General features: G+C 45.2%; 1 protein-coding gene across 2 annotated transcripts in view; it reads right to left on the minus strand.

Moving 5' to 3' along the window:
• The window catches only part of PLCL2 (phospholipase C like 2), a 191,457-nt gene that overhangs the window by 95,512 nt on the left and 79,320 nt on the right, over positions 1–16,625 (minus strand). Inside the window, exon 1 of one of the 2 annotated variants that reach the window (XM_068545865.1) lies at positions 6,932–7,069. The exons of the other annotated variant lie outside the window; for it this stretch is intronic. The gene's annotated coding sequence lies outside the window, so the exon portion shown is untranslated. Of the gene's footprint in view, positions 1–6,931; positions 7,070–16,625 lie in introns of those variants that run through there. 2 annotated transcript variants of the gene reach the window in all.

The raw sequence follows: 16,625 nt of genomic DNA on the forward strand, positions 1-16,625 counted from the left end.
ATCCCAAAATGTTACAGTATACATTGTCATAATCCAAATTTTTTCCTTCCAGTTTTATTGAGATTTAATTCACATCCAGCACTGTAAAAGTTTAAGGTATACAACATACTGATTTCACTTATATACATCATGAAATGATTACCACAGTAAGTTTTTAAAAATTGTTTTGTTATTGAAATTTTTTATTTATTGAAAAAATTTTAAGTTATAGTCAATTTCCAACCTACCACTTTTCTACACAGAGGTGTTATATGCAAATACCAGATTTTCTAACACAAACACCTGCTGAAGTGCCACAAATATGCCCTCCACTTTTTTTAAATTAAAAGCTACACTTTGGTTAAGAAATCAATAAAAATGCCAATGCCTACATGGCAGGAATCCATTAAGACTCAAGTGATTAAGCGAGAGCGTTTGGAAAACAGAGCAATGCCAGTTTGAATGGCAGAAGGTCCAGTCCTGCCATTCTCTTGAATCAGCGTATATATACCCTTTTAAAACCACGAGTCCCTTCCAAATTAATTAGCTCATCAAACTGAAATGAAAAGCAGTGTTAAAACCCAGCAAAATCTCATCATTAATGTATTTTTAAATGGCCTACGCCGCCAGTGACTAAAGCAATTTAACTGCTTCAGTGAAATCTTGCGTCACCATTTCTAGCCCTCATTGCTGTAAGCCGCAACCACTGAGAGACATGACAGGATACCAAGTGCACAATTAATTCACACAGCAGGTACAAAACTCATCCTAAATACAGCTTCCTGAACCTGATTCATGTTTTAAATAATACAACACAGAACACACTATTAACAGGGGTCTCTGTATCAAGTTGTATCGATTACAAAACCAAGAAGCTAGAGCCATCCTACAAAGTACATGCTGCAGACTTTAGTTTTGAGATTTGGAACTAGAAGGGCTTTTTATTAATATGCTTCAGGATACTGGTGTGAGAGTGAAATACAGGCATTGATCAGGCATGACTAGATTTTACATGAAGTTAAGATAATACAAGCTAAAAACACCACATTTAATTATACCTGTATTTTATTTCATTAAAGTTATCCAGGAGTAATAACAAGGACTAATTCTAGGCCTACTTGCAAACAAATCCCGAAAAGCCCTTACTAAGCAAGATGTGGTCCTTATTCCAAGAATCTGGCTGCGACACCAACTGCCACTTCTAAAGAGTGCTTTGATTTCTGAGTTTCGAAGGTGACCCTTCCATTTTGCAACCCTGCACCGAGTCCCTAAGGCCCCGGCTCTTACGGAGAAGGCTCCGGAGAGAAGGCGCTGGGAAGCGAAGCAGTGCCCGACGGATCCCACAGGAGGGGGCAGCACCCACAGACCACGGGGATGCTTGGAACCACCAGCAACTGCTGGACTCTTATTTCCCCGCGGGGCAGTGACATCAAACGGGGGCACTTCTGCGTGATAATGGGAATTATTAATGAATATGTCACCACAACAGGGGCTGTCCTGGGCAAAGTGAAACATGTGTTCACCCTCCTTGAAAGCGACCTTATTAAAAAAGTGTGACATCCTTGCTAAGTGCCAGGCACTGGAGATTCAGGTGTAACCAAAGTCCAATCTCAGCTTCAGGGATGGTCCCATCCTGACTGGCAGGAAGGCAGGCAGGCAGGCGGCCAGTTGGGTCTGTCTGGACATGTCTCTGTCCAGTCTGAGAGCCCATGCTACCAGGCTGGGAACCCAGCTCTACCTGTGGTGAGGTCTGGCTTAGTCTTGCTGCCTTGAATCAGTGGAAGGGTAGCCATGTGCACCTTTGGGCGTGGTGGCCTAATCCTCATGGCTGCTGCTTATTTATTTCCCGAGGCTTCTACAGTTCTCCCCACCCTCCGCCCCTTTGTGGGGATGGACCCTTAGCCCCGTCCCCAGCTTGTCTGGCTGGCCCTTAAGTCCTTGCCCAGCTCCCGGCTGGGGCGCCCCTTGATCTGGGGGCACAATCAGACCAGCTGTTATTAGCCATGCAGAGCCCTGCTCTCCCATAACTCTCACTGGTCCAGGCCTTCCTGCAAACCTCACGGCAGGCCCCGTGCAGCCCCCAAAAGGGGAAGCGAGACACAAATGGGAATTACGATCTGCTGGATGTGATGAACGGAGGGGTGGGGGAGCGCTGTGGAGAGCGGGCAACGGCAGGGCAGCCTTCACAAAGGGGATACAGTTGTTAGAAGGGCGTATGGGAGGTGGACGGAGCAGGGGTTCTCGGAGCTGGTGCAAGGCAGGGGGAGGGGGCTGATGCCTGTGCCATTCCAACCAACCATCTCAACAGACCACAGATCAGCTCTTCTAGGGATCGCATCTCCCCCGCTCCCGCCCCCCAACAAATGGATGTGCATTGTAGCTCTCACTTTAAATCAAAACATGATGTATTATACACATATGACATCATCACTGTGATACGTGTCACCATCAACAATCTAGGACTCTCTACCCTGCGGTCACCTCAAAACCCAACTCTCCAGGTTCAGAAATGTGAAGTTGCTGAGTTAGTCTGTGGCTCATGACACGTGAGAAATGCATCTAAAACTTAGATTTGCTAAAAGTTTATCTTTTAATCTGATTTGATGCATCTCCCCTCTTCCCCCAAACCAAACAGGATGTAAAATTCACTTGGGTTTACTGGAAATTATAATAGCAACACAGAAATCACATTCTGTTCTCTGGAAAGAGCTGGAGTTTTAGCTGAACCACGTTTATTCCAATTATAAATTTGTTTTTTCAAGTCATTTAGTTGTGCTTTTAAAAGCGTTACTGTAGGGAAGTTTTTAATTTAATAAGACTAAAACTTGAGACCAAGGGCTTTTCAAAATAAGACAGGATTAGGAATGCGGGAAAATCAACCCTCTACACGGGCTGGACCAGTCCGCCTGAGCAGTCCTCGCTCTTGTAGCCCAGCACTCCTGGACAGCGGCAGAAGTGTCCTCGGGTTAGGTAATGCAGTGGATGTTTTATGAATTGACATTCTTTACGAATTAATTGAGAAGGGAGAAAATTTCAAAAAGAATGAAGAGTGAAGTAAGGCTGGCGACTAGAATAACCTGCGACCACACACGCACTGGTCAGAGATACAGTCAGGATCTAAGTCACTCTCATTTGCCACACACCTGAGCTTTGGGGCCACACGGCAACTACTGCCCACTCGAACTGCAGCCGTCCACAGGGGAAGGGAGGTGGGCTGACCTTTGCTGAGCTGCTATGATGCACGGTACTTTATAAACATGATCTCTTTGAGGCCTCCATTCTGTGAGGCAGGACCTATCATCCCACCATTTCAGAGGCGCAACAGTTCTCCCAGGCAGATGGCAAGCTTCCTATCCCAACCCCGCTCTGCCCCATGTGGCAGAGAGCTGGTCCTCGTGGCAGGTCTCCTCAGCCCCCGAGTCAGCTGGGCACCTGCTGGGTGACACCCATGAGGCTCTGGCGGGGTCTGAGGCCGGGCAAGAGGGGCGAAGCTGGCTGGTTCTCCCTCCACCTCCCTGCAGGGGAGAGGCCAGCAGAGGCCGTGTGCACTCTGTGTCCCCAGGGCCTCCGGGCTCAGCACCGAGCTGCTCCCGTCCCTCCACCTGCAGGTTGGGATGGTTTTCTGCACTTACTCACCTCTGGGTGGCCTTGTTTCCCCCTTTGGCCTCGTGGTTCTTCCGGGAGCTGTAACAACTCCCTAGATTAAATACTCAAGGAAAGTCCTGTTTTTCTGTCTTGACCCTGAGGGATTAAGTGCTTGAAGCCGTAGCTGCTCAGGACCTGGCTGTGCACAGCTTCTAGGCCCCGAGGCTGCGTGGCCTGTCCCTCCCTCTCCCGCCGACCTGCTCCGCCAGCCACTGCTGAGTCCTCCCACATCCCAGGGGACCGGCTGTGACCTTGGGAAGGTCCGTAAACCTCCTGAAACCTCAGCCGCTACTTTTATCAAATGAGGAAAGTAATTACTTGCCCTCAATTGCTTGACACGGCTTGGCAAGGCACGAAGGAGAAAATAAATGTGAAAGCACCGCGGAGGCCGACTTTCCTAAGACTTTTCCATTACCTTATGAGTCTTCAAGTCTTACTTACTGGGATTACTGGTCAGCGCAAAAGGAGCTCACCCAAATTAAACTCAGGGACCTAAATGGGTACAAATTATACAAAGCGTCCTCCTAAGGGCTCTCTGGGAGCTCACGAACGCTTCTCTCTCCTACAGCAAAAGGGAAGGGGGTTGGCCAAAGGTCCCCGTGGTATCTGCACATGGCATGGCTGCCTCGCCTGCGGCTGACTTCACCGCAACTTCCCGTGTAGGTGACCCTGGCCCGGGGCTTTAGAAAGAGTGCCCGCCACCTAGGACTGCTGCTCAGTGTTAAAACGGAGAGGGCAGGCGTGCCTGCGGAAGCCCTCCATGCCCTAAGTCAGTGGACTTCATGTGGTGATCTTATCACTACTATTGGTATCAGCATCACCGCTGTTCCCTCCTACAGTGAGCATTTTAGGAGGCTTTGGTCAGAGCTTTCTCTTCTGCCGGAGTCCTCCCCAGACAAGTGGCCGCCTGGACCTCGCTCCCTACGGGCTGCCAGCATCACAGGAGGATGGCTCTCCGGCCCCTCCCCCCCTTTCATTCTTTTATTTCAATTCGAAGCAGATGGGAACCTTGGTTTCGTGTTTACTACCATTTTTTTTTAATCATACTTGTGAAAGAAAAAACTGTGCTATCTCACCACATATTTACATAATCATGGGCTAATTAAAGAGCTACTGAGAAATATATGCTCTGATTTCCTATCCTGCTATTGTTTGTTGTGGTTACAAACATGAGTATTCATGGGGAAAACACTGAGTGATCTTTGGGTAGATGGACACTTTCCCTTGGTGACATCACTGGAAAGAGGCAGAGACACTGTCTCGCTTAGGAGCGGCCAAAAAGTACGAGAGTCATATTTGTAATTAAAATTTTTCTAGTAGCCACCTTAAAAATGCAGAAACAGATGAAATAAACTTTCATAATTCATTTTCTTTAACCCCAGATACTATCATTTCCACATGTAATCGATATAAAAATTAAAATCGTTTGCCTTTACTGAGCCTCTGAAAGGGAGCACGGGACACACTTAGAGCACAGCTCAATTCTGACCGACCACACAGCAGCACCCACTAACCACCAGGCTCCCAGGCTAACAGATAGGACAGAGCAGGTCTAGGTGACAAGCTCCTTGATGAGAGGGCCTAGTCATATTTTAACTCCAACGCCCCACGCCCCAGGCTTCCAGGACATTTCTAGTGCGGGGCTTTGCCCAAAGCAAGCCCTCAGCAACTTTCCTCACTGAACTCAGGAATGAATGGCTGGAAAGACGGGCTGTCACTCACAAAAGCAAGCTAGCAAGGCCAATATAAGCTTCTTGGAATAACATTTTGTGGGTCTTATACTTTAAAAAATTACAAATGAACATCATTGCTAAAAAATCCCACAATGTTCACTCACCCTCATATCACCCCCAAAGCCACACTATACACAAAGAGAAAAGCAAGGTTAACTGTCCTCCAAAAAAGAAAAAAAGGGGGCTGGGGAGAGAGAAATCAAAAACGGTCCTAATGAGATCTCCATAATACATGACCGCAATGAATCATCCAATACTATTTAAATGACCTCATAGGCTTGATATTATGTAAGAAGGTGTGATGTATGCTAAGACACAGACATAACTTGAAAAGGAATTAAAAACTAAGATTTCAACCAAGTAATCTGTGGAAAATGATGATTTTTTCCCCCTCAGGCTTACTAAAAGCATATTTTACTTGGCGGTTTAGAGGCTTAATAAATGCAAATTATATTTGCCTTTCACCTAGTTGATACAAATTAACTTGCTCAGTCAAGTTATTATTAAAAATAATCTGTAGCTTCTGAAGCCACAAAATTGCACTATTTATAGAACTAATATACAATACAGATCAGCCCAAGGAAAGATGGTAGCTCCTTCCAACCTGTGGTACAGAAATCATAAACATCCAGTTCCTTTTGACACCAACGCTGTCGTCCCCTGAAAGACGACCAAGACCGCAGCCACTTGTCAGCCCCGGCTTTCTCACAAAGCTCCAGAGGCATTCCCTTACCCTCAAGAAAAGGAAACGAGCAGCCTCAACAGAAGTTTATGAAATTGCAAACTACTTGGTGTATCTTCATTAAGACTGTGAAATGAACTTCGAAGGAACAGTCAACTAGCGCTATTACAGCTCCTGTCTATCGGGGTAGGGGGAACTGACGTGATTCAACCAACTGTAATAGCTCCATGGCCATAGTAATTGACTTTTTACCTTTAGTGAAAAATCCTCAGTTAAACAAAAGTTGATTTATTCAACCTAGCAGAATTTCCATCACATCCCAGGCTTGATGAATCCATGGGTCTATGGTCACGAATTAAAATACCAGCATTCAGCTAGCTCTTTACAAGATTCTTACAAAACATACAGCTAATAGCTTCATTTATTTGGCCAAGAACTGGCATAGTATATTTAGTTCTTAAATTATTACATTTACTTTTAATTTTCTATCTGATTGAAAGCTGTTTGTGCTGTCTTTTACATGCAAATACATAGTGCTTTTAAAAATCTCCAAAATGGCAACTTTTGAACATTTAAACTTCGGGGAGAAGAAGTGGAGAACACAAGAATCGAAATTTATATCATTACTTTTTAGAAGATTATTTTTAGGTTTATCAGTTTACTTTTCTCCAGAGGCAGCGTGTGTCTCTTTAGTCATCTGAAAAACTGTTGACATCTTTTGAGTTTTATTTTGTGTCAGTTTTTCAGATACTGTCCAATTATAACACAGACCTTTAAACAGAGTGGAGCCTATGTTAATACGTGTCACATATCTTTCAGTAATTCGACAATGCTGATGACAAAATTCATATGGCTGACAACCTGTCACTTGCTAAAATAATTAGTTTTGTACCTTAACTTGTGACTTTCATTCACTCAGTAAATCTTTGCAGAGTCTGCCCTGTGCCAGCGTGGCTGGGCCCTGGGTCACATGGAGCCTGCAGCCCGGCCTCCCAGACGCTCACGGTGCCGAGGGGCTGCTGTCCTGTCGTTGAAACCTCTCCCTCCAGGCGGCCTTTCTGCATTTCAGATAAAGAGCACCGGCATTAACACCTGCAGACCTGGGTTCAAATTCTGACCCTGCCTCCTAGCTGCTCATGACCTTAGGCTACTAGATTCGTCCTCTCTCTGCCTTGATTTTCTCATCCCTTACACAAGGATAACAATTTATTCTACAAGGTTGCCGTGAGTCAACTGAAATACCGGAGGGAAAGGGAAAGAATCTGGCACTCAGAAGCCCCACAAATGTCAGCCTCCTTCCTCCAATTCCCCTTAAAAACACATGGCTTTCTACACTAAATGGACACTCCAGTTTTGAAGCAAAGAGATAGAGAAACTGGAAATCTTAAACATGTATTGCTGTGAAAAATAACTGGGAGTTATATGTAATAAGGGCTGTTGTAACCTGAAAGCCTATCACCAGCTTGGGCCCCCAGCCCAAGTTTCTCTAACACGTGACCCTTTTTTGGTCGATGGTTAGGTTATTATTTGGTCTTCCCTATTAGAGCTTTGAAGACAGTTCTACCATGCCCAAAACAGGAGCTAAAGCACCAGAGGGGCAGAGCCCTTCCATCTGTGGGTGATTCACTCTAGAAGAACTGCAAGGTGAGGAAGGAACTAACACAGTGGACAGTCAAGCATGCCAGGCCCAGTGCTGGTGAATCACGCGGACACCTCTTTAAAACCCCACACCGCTCCAAGATGCAGATGTCATTGCCTTCTACCTTCTACAAAGAAACCCAATGTTCAGGGAGGCTAGGAAAGCTGTCTGCAGTGACAAAGGTATAGGTAGCTCAACATCATTTCCCGTAACTTCTCTCTTGACTTGCGGGGTCATTCAACTCCTCAGCTTGGCAGATGTCCGGCTGGGTCCTCCTTCGAGCTCCTCTGCCTGTGTCTGTGGTCGGACAAGGCCCCTCTCCCGCGGGTTGGAATTCCCAGTGTCTTGGCTCCACTGACTGCTCCGATCAACATCTCCAGGGTTGCTCAGACTCATGGACCGCTCAGGATGTCATAATTCCACAGATCATCTCAGTTTTTGTTCTCTTCCTCCTGGTATCTCTAAGGGGTGACCAGGAATAGTGAGTAGTATCCCTCAGTGTTGATGACCAACTCTGTTTCTTCTGCAAAGCCCTCAGAAATTGCCGCTCCAAACAGGCTAACACTCTCCTGTGCCTCACTGCCATCTGGATGCTACCCGCATGTGCCTCCGCACTGAGAGCGAGTTCATATAAAGTGCCTTCCGGGGCACCGCAGAGTAGCTGTTTTCACTCTTGGCATTGCCCACGCACAGGTCGTATAGACGCCACAACCCTAAATCCTTTTCACACATTCCCTGTGTGGGACAACAGCACACGGAGTACGCAAATTTAGCGCAGACACCACTATATCACTCGGTTCCCTAAGGAAATAAACGAAAAGTGACACTGGAGTAGAGCAATAAGCCAAAAGTCTCCCTCATGGTCACCCTTCCATGTTTCAATGTGTGTAATAACGAAATAGTATACTCATCAAGTATATTTTTATGCTTTTCATTTTGGCACTTAGTTTAGTTCAGTTCAACAAACAATAATTAAAGCATCATGAGCCAGGTACAGTGGAAGTACTAAAAAACCTTACAGTCAAGTGGAGATGGCAGGAATAACAATTCAAAAGTCCGTGATTAGACGGTAATATAGAAGCACACCCAGGGAGCTGCGGGCACTCGGGGTGGAGCCACCATTCCCAGCCTACTGGTCCAGGGAAGGCTTCCTAGGACTCCTGAGCCTTAAAATAACCAAAATACACACAGCCACAGCTACTGCATCCTCTACTGAAGAGAAGTAACTAAAGAAATTCCATGGAAAGTTATCTTTGCAAAAGAGACAATCCTACGTCCAAAAATTAGGAATGAACCCACTTGCACTTCCACTTCACGAAAGCAATCCACCTTAGCTTCTTTTAAGTAACGCATTTATCCCTGAAATTGCTAAGGATGGGTCTGATTCTTAAATCATAACCCTTTTTTTTCCCCTTATTGGTGACATCCTCTTCTTTCTGACTTTCCACGTCAATTATGAATTGTCGTTATGTTCTAATTTATGGAGATCAGAAGCCAAGTAGATTATCCAAAGAGGTAAACCCTGAAAAGATTCACATAGAAACAGCAATCTCTAACACTCCTGTCCACAAAGAAAGGCTTACAATCAAATAACCAGGGAAATGATTTATTATTTAATAAAACCTTATTTTCCCAAAATTTCAGTACTTTACAACCAATTACATGTCTACTAAGCAAAATCAATAGGTGAAATAGAAAGGAAGAGCCAGTGAAAACAGCTAGTGGTAAGTTATTTTTATTCTTAGAATTATTAGACCTTTACTTCTTCTTTAAAAAAACTGTAATCTTAAAAAAAAAATCAGCTGTTTATACAATTCCTCATTTCTTTTAAAAACAAGTCTCAACACCTGTCAATAGGGCTTTATTATTTAAGCTTTACATATCAGAAAAGAAATAACCCTCCACACATTTAGGTATGAAGAGAAATAATAAAATGGCTTTTGGCAGAAACCACAGAATTATCCCATGTCCTGTCTTGGTTGTAAATAACAATTTACCTAAATCGCTGAAAATAAATAGCTTTCACATTTTGACTAAGCGTCTTCACAGCATACAGAAAAAAATGGAGTTTGCTGCTGACCTACAGTGAAGTACAAAATCATTGAATTTGAATATGTGACTCCAAAATGCAACGGAAGCCTTAGACATATTTCATGATAATTAAGGAATAAGAATTTGCTCAAATGTATCTTATAAATGTGTTAGAATACTTTTCCGGATAAAGTAGAAAAAGTCTTTACAGTGAAAATTTCTCTGTCCTTATTAAAATCATTGCAGTTTAGTCCTTACTAGCATTATAAAATGAGCGGCCAGTAGTGGACAATTCTGGTCACCTCACTTGGTTAGAGCATAGTCTACAGATGCTGAAGCTCTTATCCCATATGGACCATTTTATTCTCACGGGAGTCACTTAGCTCTGCTTTGAACCACGGCTGCAAATCATAGACGTTCTTTTTAATGTGGTCGGGCCTTTGTAAATCCTAATGACAGTAGGTAGGTTAGAGACTGGATCATGACAGGTCAAACCCTGAACAAAACAGAAAGCATCCTTTAACAACATCTATGTTGTAACATAGATACGTGTACACCTGGAAGGCAACATGCAACAGTGAAAATAGCTGTGTGGGAGGGACGAGATCTAGAGGGATTGTTTTTCAAAACGTTCTTTGATATATGCTTTATATCATCTTTAAATTAATACAAAACATTTAATGACATAAAAAAATGCCACTGCTACGGAAAAACAACCCAAAGGCCCACTAATGATAGGTTATCAGATTAGTATCTACACAGAATACAGAAATGTGGAAACGGGTGAAGATAGAGTTATATCAAACTAAACATATATTCACAGATTAAGTTTATTTTTGTCATTGAATAAGGAAGAATGGATTTCATTTTTAGAAACCTCCACTATGGCTTTCTTCTTTTCTTTCTTTCTTTTTTTTTTTTTTTTTTTGATTTTCTGGTAAGAGAATATGCAGCTGTAGAGTAGCTTCTCTCCTTGGAGGAAAGGAAAGAGGAGAGAGTTTGTCAACGCAGCGGGAGCATCAACCCTGTGGATAAAGGAAGTCACTTCTCCCTGCGCCAAGGGGCTCACAGGTAACAGGGAAAGACAAGACACAACCGCCAGACACCAGACGCTAAATTACACCAGGCAGGCCCGGCCACCCCGCCCCCAGGCCCTGCTTCCAACACCTGCTCTTCACTTCAAGATGCCTGAAAACCCTCTGCCCAGAAGTGTGCATTTCTGTCCCGACTTTGGGCCACATTCCTGGGTTTTGATAAATACGGTAGGTCCCAACTGCTGCCTTTATGGTAACAAACATCACCCCGTCCACCAAAGACACATCTACCCCAAAGCAGGAAAAGGAAACTAGAACAGCGAGCCCTGTGAACACCGTGTCTCGGAAGCGCTCACAGGATTCTCGGGGGGACAATAATGTTTCCTAAAAACTTGCAAAAGCCTAAATCAACTGGTAAAATGAAAAAGAGGTCAGAGGCTGGATGAAGACAGAAAGGCACCGACGGAGAACGGGTCTTAATTTTACAGTCTGGGGAGAGATCTAGCATGTGGTACAGCCCCCCGAATCCACAGGGATTCACAGAGCACCTTCCAGGTGCTGGAACTTTCTAATGAACGTGAAGCAAATGCATTCTCTGCCTCAGATGTTCCTCCTTGAAACTGTTAACCAGAAAACATATTTTTAGAAATGAGTACCCTGCCTACCTACAAATCTGAAGTGGCATAAGTTTATAGCACAATACAAAAGAGGATAATTTGGGGTGAAGAAAATAGAACATCTAAAAGAAGCTTTAAGATACGATGTCACCACACACCTGAAGTGAATAAACTGCTATAGTGAGATACTAAATTTCTGTGACAGAAAAGTCACAAATGGCAATTCACAGGGTTACACATATTTACTGTCCAACAAAATTTAGCAAGCAAAAGTCCTTGCTAAGAATAACTTTCAGAAACTAAATTCAAGATGCGATTCATCACATATTTCTTGTATAAAAAGCACTGGGAAATAAAGTAGATGGCAATTACTTTTCTACTCAGGAAAGAGAACCTCTAAGACGTAAAAGTTAACAACTAAATCAACCTTCAAGTATGATCTTTGGCCATGCTGCAAACAAAATATAAATCTTTCAGAAGATGTACCTACGTTTGAACCAAATAACAAAACTCGAAGAAAACTTCCTTACTCTTTTAAATTCCAGATAACGCCCTACTAATATTGAAGCTACTCATTTCTCATAGACAGTGAAAATGAGGATGGAGTCACAATTTTAATCATAAGATTATTGTTGGCTTTCTTTTTCCAAACACTCAATATAAAATTTTAAAGTATATTATTTTTTAAAAAACTAACTGATACAAAATTTGCTTAAATTAGAATGGAAAGTAAACTGGGGGTGGGGGAAGCATGCTATTTTCGTCTTTGCTACTTGATCTGTATATTATCAATATTATATTATTTAAATAAATGCATTTCCAGCAAATACAAATCATGACAACTGTAGTTCAGATGGGTTTGATAAAGTTTACTTTTTCAAAGTTGTAGTTCAAACCAAATGTCAAATAGAGTTCATGTGTGCGAAACCCCCTGGGAGGAGGGGAATATACGCATACAAACTAAGAGAAACAAGAGTTCATGCCTTAGACTTAACTGAGGCTTTTAATCACAAAATGAATGTGGCTTGTGTGCCCTATAGTATATAAATCACATAATCAGGTGATTCTGAAATATTAGTCAAATTCATAAATTCCTATTTGGGCTTATAATGGTCCAGAGGCATACCAGCCAAAAGTAAACAAGGCAACAACAAAAACAAATTGCTGATGTTGTGAAAAAGTAAACATTCCAAAAACAAGACTTCATCATTCCTTAGAATTACATTTTCTTGACAGTTATTCTCTTTGGGCAAGCATCCTTGCATCAGCTAAAAGTTCTAAAAGAACAGCCAGGGCTGACCAAAAGAAAATTATACACGAGTTTTCCTATGCTTTGGCAAAGGGCACAATCTGCTTTCTTCTCTGCCAGCAAAACCTCCTAATGTGAAAAGAGTCATTTTCAATAAGTTTCCAACATTTAAAAATGTTGCTAGGATTCTGGGCTTGTTGCACTGACACAATGTTGTCTGGCATCTGAGCGCACCAATGCCTCTATGGTGAGAAAACTAATGAGCTTGTAAGGCTGTCCTTACATCATCACATCCCTGAGAACCGCGTGGCGCTGCCAGCGCTTCCCCACAGTGCGAACATTTTCCTCCCTTTGGCGGTGATATCTAGGCTGGACCTAAAGCACTGAACTGCAAAGAAAGGAAGGCAGGCCTCTGCCCACCCCCTTTCTCTACGGCCCATTAGACCCTCTCCCTTCTCTCGCCTCTCATCTTACTGGACTGAGAGTTCCCAAGTGGCAACTAAGCATGAGTCATAAGAAAAATGAAGCTTCAGCTTGCTGTCACTGGCTGCCAGGGCAACGTATCATTAACTAATTTGTGCGCGTTGATGGAAATGAGGCCCCCTGATAAAGAAGTCAGAAATCATTTTTAAGCTGTCTTGCAGCCATTCATTTTAAACCTTCAAATGAGTGTGGTTGTTTTTGGTTAACTACCCTCTTACCAGCAATAAAAAATGTAGGATCTTCATTCCTTCTTCTGTCCTCTGACTACATTCCAAATACAAGAAGAAAAGCAATGTCTGAGATCGTCCAGGAACTGGATAATCAGCTCAAAATAATCATGCACTGGCTGAATAGATTCCTAACACATGTGTCAAACATAAGGCAAGGGCTGCTGGGGGCCGCAGTGACTTCTGCTTCATTCAGGCCTGCAGAGCGCCAGGTACTGGGCAGGGATACAATGTACAATACGGAATGAGACACAGCTTTCAACACAGAGGCTGGAAGAAATACCTAGGTGGTAAGTATGGGAAGAGAGGTCTACGAAGGGGCCGTGATGATCTGAATACAGGGACGGTCCTGAGCTCACGTCTATTGGATAATGGATCCGAATGGGTAAAACTGGAAGGAACTGGCAAGAAAGGACATTTCAGGTGAAAGGAACACCGTAAGAGTGGAAAGGCTCTCGGGATGCCTGTGAAGGGCACCTAGTTTGCGTGGCCGGAGTGAAGGCTGGGGGAGAAACAGTGAGAGCTTAGGTAGAAAGGTGATCTCAGGAAACACGAGCGCCAGCCCAGGAGAACAGGACTTTGTTCTATGATACGCTAGTTTGAAGTCTTTCCCCTCTAATCAGGGAAAAAAGGAAATACGAATCATAAGATAAAGTGACGTGAAATAATTCACTCAATAAATACATATTCGATGGCTATTCTAATACCTAGTACAGTGCCTTGAGCTTGGAGGATGTGAAACCTTTCTGAATAAATGATGTCCATCCTGTATGAGGCTGAGCGCCAAGACGCCAGACACCACAGGGCTACCATGATGCCCAAACAAGGATTCTACCCTTAAGGTGCTTCCCTCTATTATAGATGGGCCCATCCAGAACCAAGAGGCCGAGACTCTGCCTGGTACCAGTGAGAGTAACCATTTTAGAAGGAAGTGATCTATGATAAGGCAGCCCCCCAAATGCCACCGCAGTGGGGGCCAAGGGAAGACTCAGAGTTCAAGAAGGAGCTAAAGGGCTTCCCTGGTGGCGCAGTGGTTGAGAATCTGCCTGCCAATGCAAGGGACACGGGTTCGAGCCCTGGTCTGGGAAGATCCCACATGCCGTGGAGCAACTAAGCCCGTGAGCCACAACTACTGAGCCTGCGCGTCTGGAGCCTGTGCTCCGCAACAAGAGAGGCCGCGACAGTGAGAGGCCCGCGCACCGCGATGAAGAGTGGCCCCCGCTCGCCGCAACTAAAGAAAGCCCTCGCACAGATACCAAGACCCAACACAGCCAAAAATTAAAACATTAATTAATTAATTAATAAAAATTTTAAAAAAAAAAGGAGCTCAAGACTGAAATAAATAAACCCCACAAATAAGGACAGCACTTTCCTCTCCTCCACCTTCCCACTCTCTGTCAAAGGGGAAACGGTTACCTAACGACCTTCCTTCCTGTGAGAGATGACAACATTCCCTGAGCATTGTGGTGACGGTTAATTTATGTGTTAAGTTGGGTAGGACAAGTTTTGTCAAACACTGGTGTAGATGTGATTAGTATCTACAGTCAGTTGACTTTAAGTAGAGCTGATTAGCCCTCACTCTGTGGATGGGCCTCATCCGGTCAGCTGAGGTCTTAAGAGCAAAGACAGGTTTCCTGAGAACAAGGAATTCTGCATCCAGATGGCAGCACGGAAAATCTGACCTCAGACTCAAGACTGCAACATCAACTCTTCCTGAATCTCCAGCCTGCTGCTGGCTGGCTCTACGGATTTCAGACAGGCCAGCCCGACAATCGCTCAAGCCAGTTCCTTAAAATCCATCTCTCATTCTCTCTCTCTCTCTCTCTCTCTCTCTCTCTCTCTCTCACACACACACACACACACACACACACCCTATTGGTCCTGTTTCTCTGGGGAACCCTGACTAACGCAACTGTGATCTGACTGTGGCCTCTTTCACAACCACCCCCTGGTCCTCCAAGCTGTCTGAGAGGTCCAGGTTGTTCCTTCTCCACTTGCTTCTCAGAGGCAGCCTCCTGGGTGGCAAGGTTCCACCTGCGCTCTCCAGCCAGCTCGTCCTAAGATGGGCCTCAGGGCACCGTCAGGTACAGCTGCTCCAGCCCACCCGAGCCATCCCATCAGCCGCGATCAGCCACACCAGCCCCGGGGGGATGGGACCCGGGCCCTCCGAGGGGCTGGCAGTGGCTTTCCCGCTGGCGAGTGGGGTTTGGAAGAGGCCAGCTGCCCCCAGGCCAGGGCACAGTGCCTGGAAGAACTTGCCCCATCCGCTCAGAGCACCTCAGTTCAACGGCTTCCTTTTCCCCATCAGTCACCCCGGACGTGTGACCAACCAGTCAGTCTCCAGCCGCTCGGTTACGGGCACGTCCTCCAGCCACCCGTACCCCTGGCACCTGGGAGAAGCTCCACGGACTCCAGAACGTGCCTGTGTCTGAGCAACACACGGCCAAGAAGCCCCTCTGACAAACCCCACCCTACCCAGGCCTCTAGGACTTTTCTGCCAGTGTGAACGGTCCAGAGAGCCACATCCTCTGGACTCTGTGAGCTGGGAGTCTGATCTTCACAGGGGTCCAAAACTATTACAATGAAAGCTCCCAGTAAGCGGCTGTCATGCTCCACACTGGATACTGCAAAAGCAGCCGAATGCACTACCTGAGAGCGCAAGGGGCTGAAATCTGAGCGCGTCTTCACTGAGCGCAATGCCTTGATGGAGTGAGTGGGGGACTGAATCCCAGCCTCCATCTCCCCTCATGACTAAGGGAAAGCCACCAGGACCCCCTGGCGAGCCCACCTCCGACAGGCCCCGTGAAAGGTCTGTGTGTATACTCAGTGTAATCTGAGGCTCGTGAGCAGAGCCTGTTTTGTCCCTTGAGACCTTCTGGAGGAAGGGAGCGCTCTCAGAGCCCAGGTTGAGATTCTCCATGATGCACTGCCCCCCACCCCCGCCGCCATCCCCCAGACAAGCCAGACCTCCTGAAGCAAGCGCCCTTTCCTCCGCGTGAGCTGATCTCCCCACGTGAGAAACTGTAATCAGAGAAGGGCCAGCACCGGAACTGGACCCGGACAGAAGCAGGGGCCTCCGGAGCAACGCCAAGTGCCCCACTGCAGACCTCAGCCCTTTCCCTCTCCACGCACTCAGAGTCTCGTGAGGACAACTGTGAACATTATTCAATAAGCATCTATTATGCAAAGTGAGACACAACTGCATTTGCAAAGGTAAATTAAATCTTAGCGCTATGGGGCAAGGACTTTTGGACTTAGATTTCACTTAGTAAACAATATAAGGCTCAGAAAGATAACGCTGACCCC

Source organism: Eschrichtius robustus, chromosome 6, assembly GCF_028021215.1.
Source record: "Eschrichtius robustus isolate mEscRob2 chromosome 6, mEscRob2.pri, whole genome shotgun sequence".
Classification (NCBI taxonomy): Eukaryota; Metazoa; Chordata; class Mammalia; order Artiodactyla; family Eschrichtiidae; genus Eschrichtius; species Eschrichtius robustus.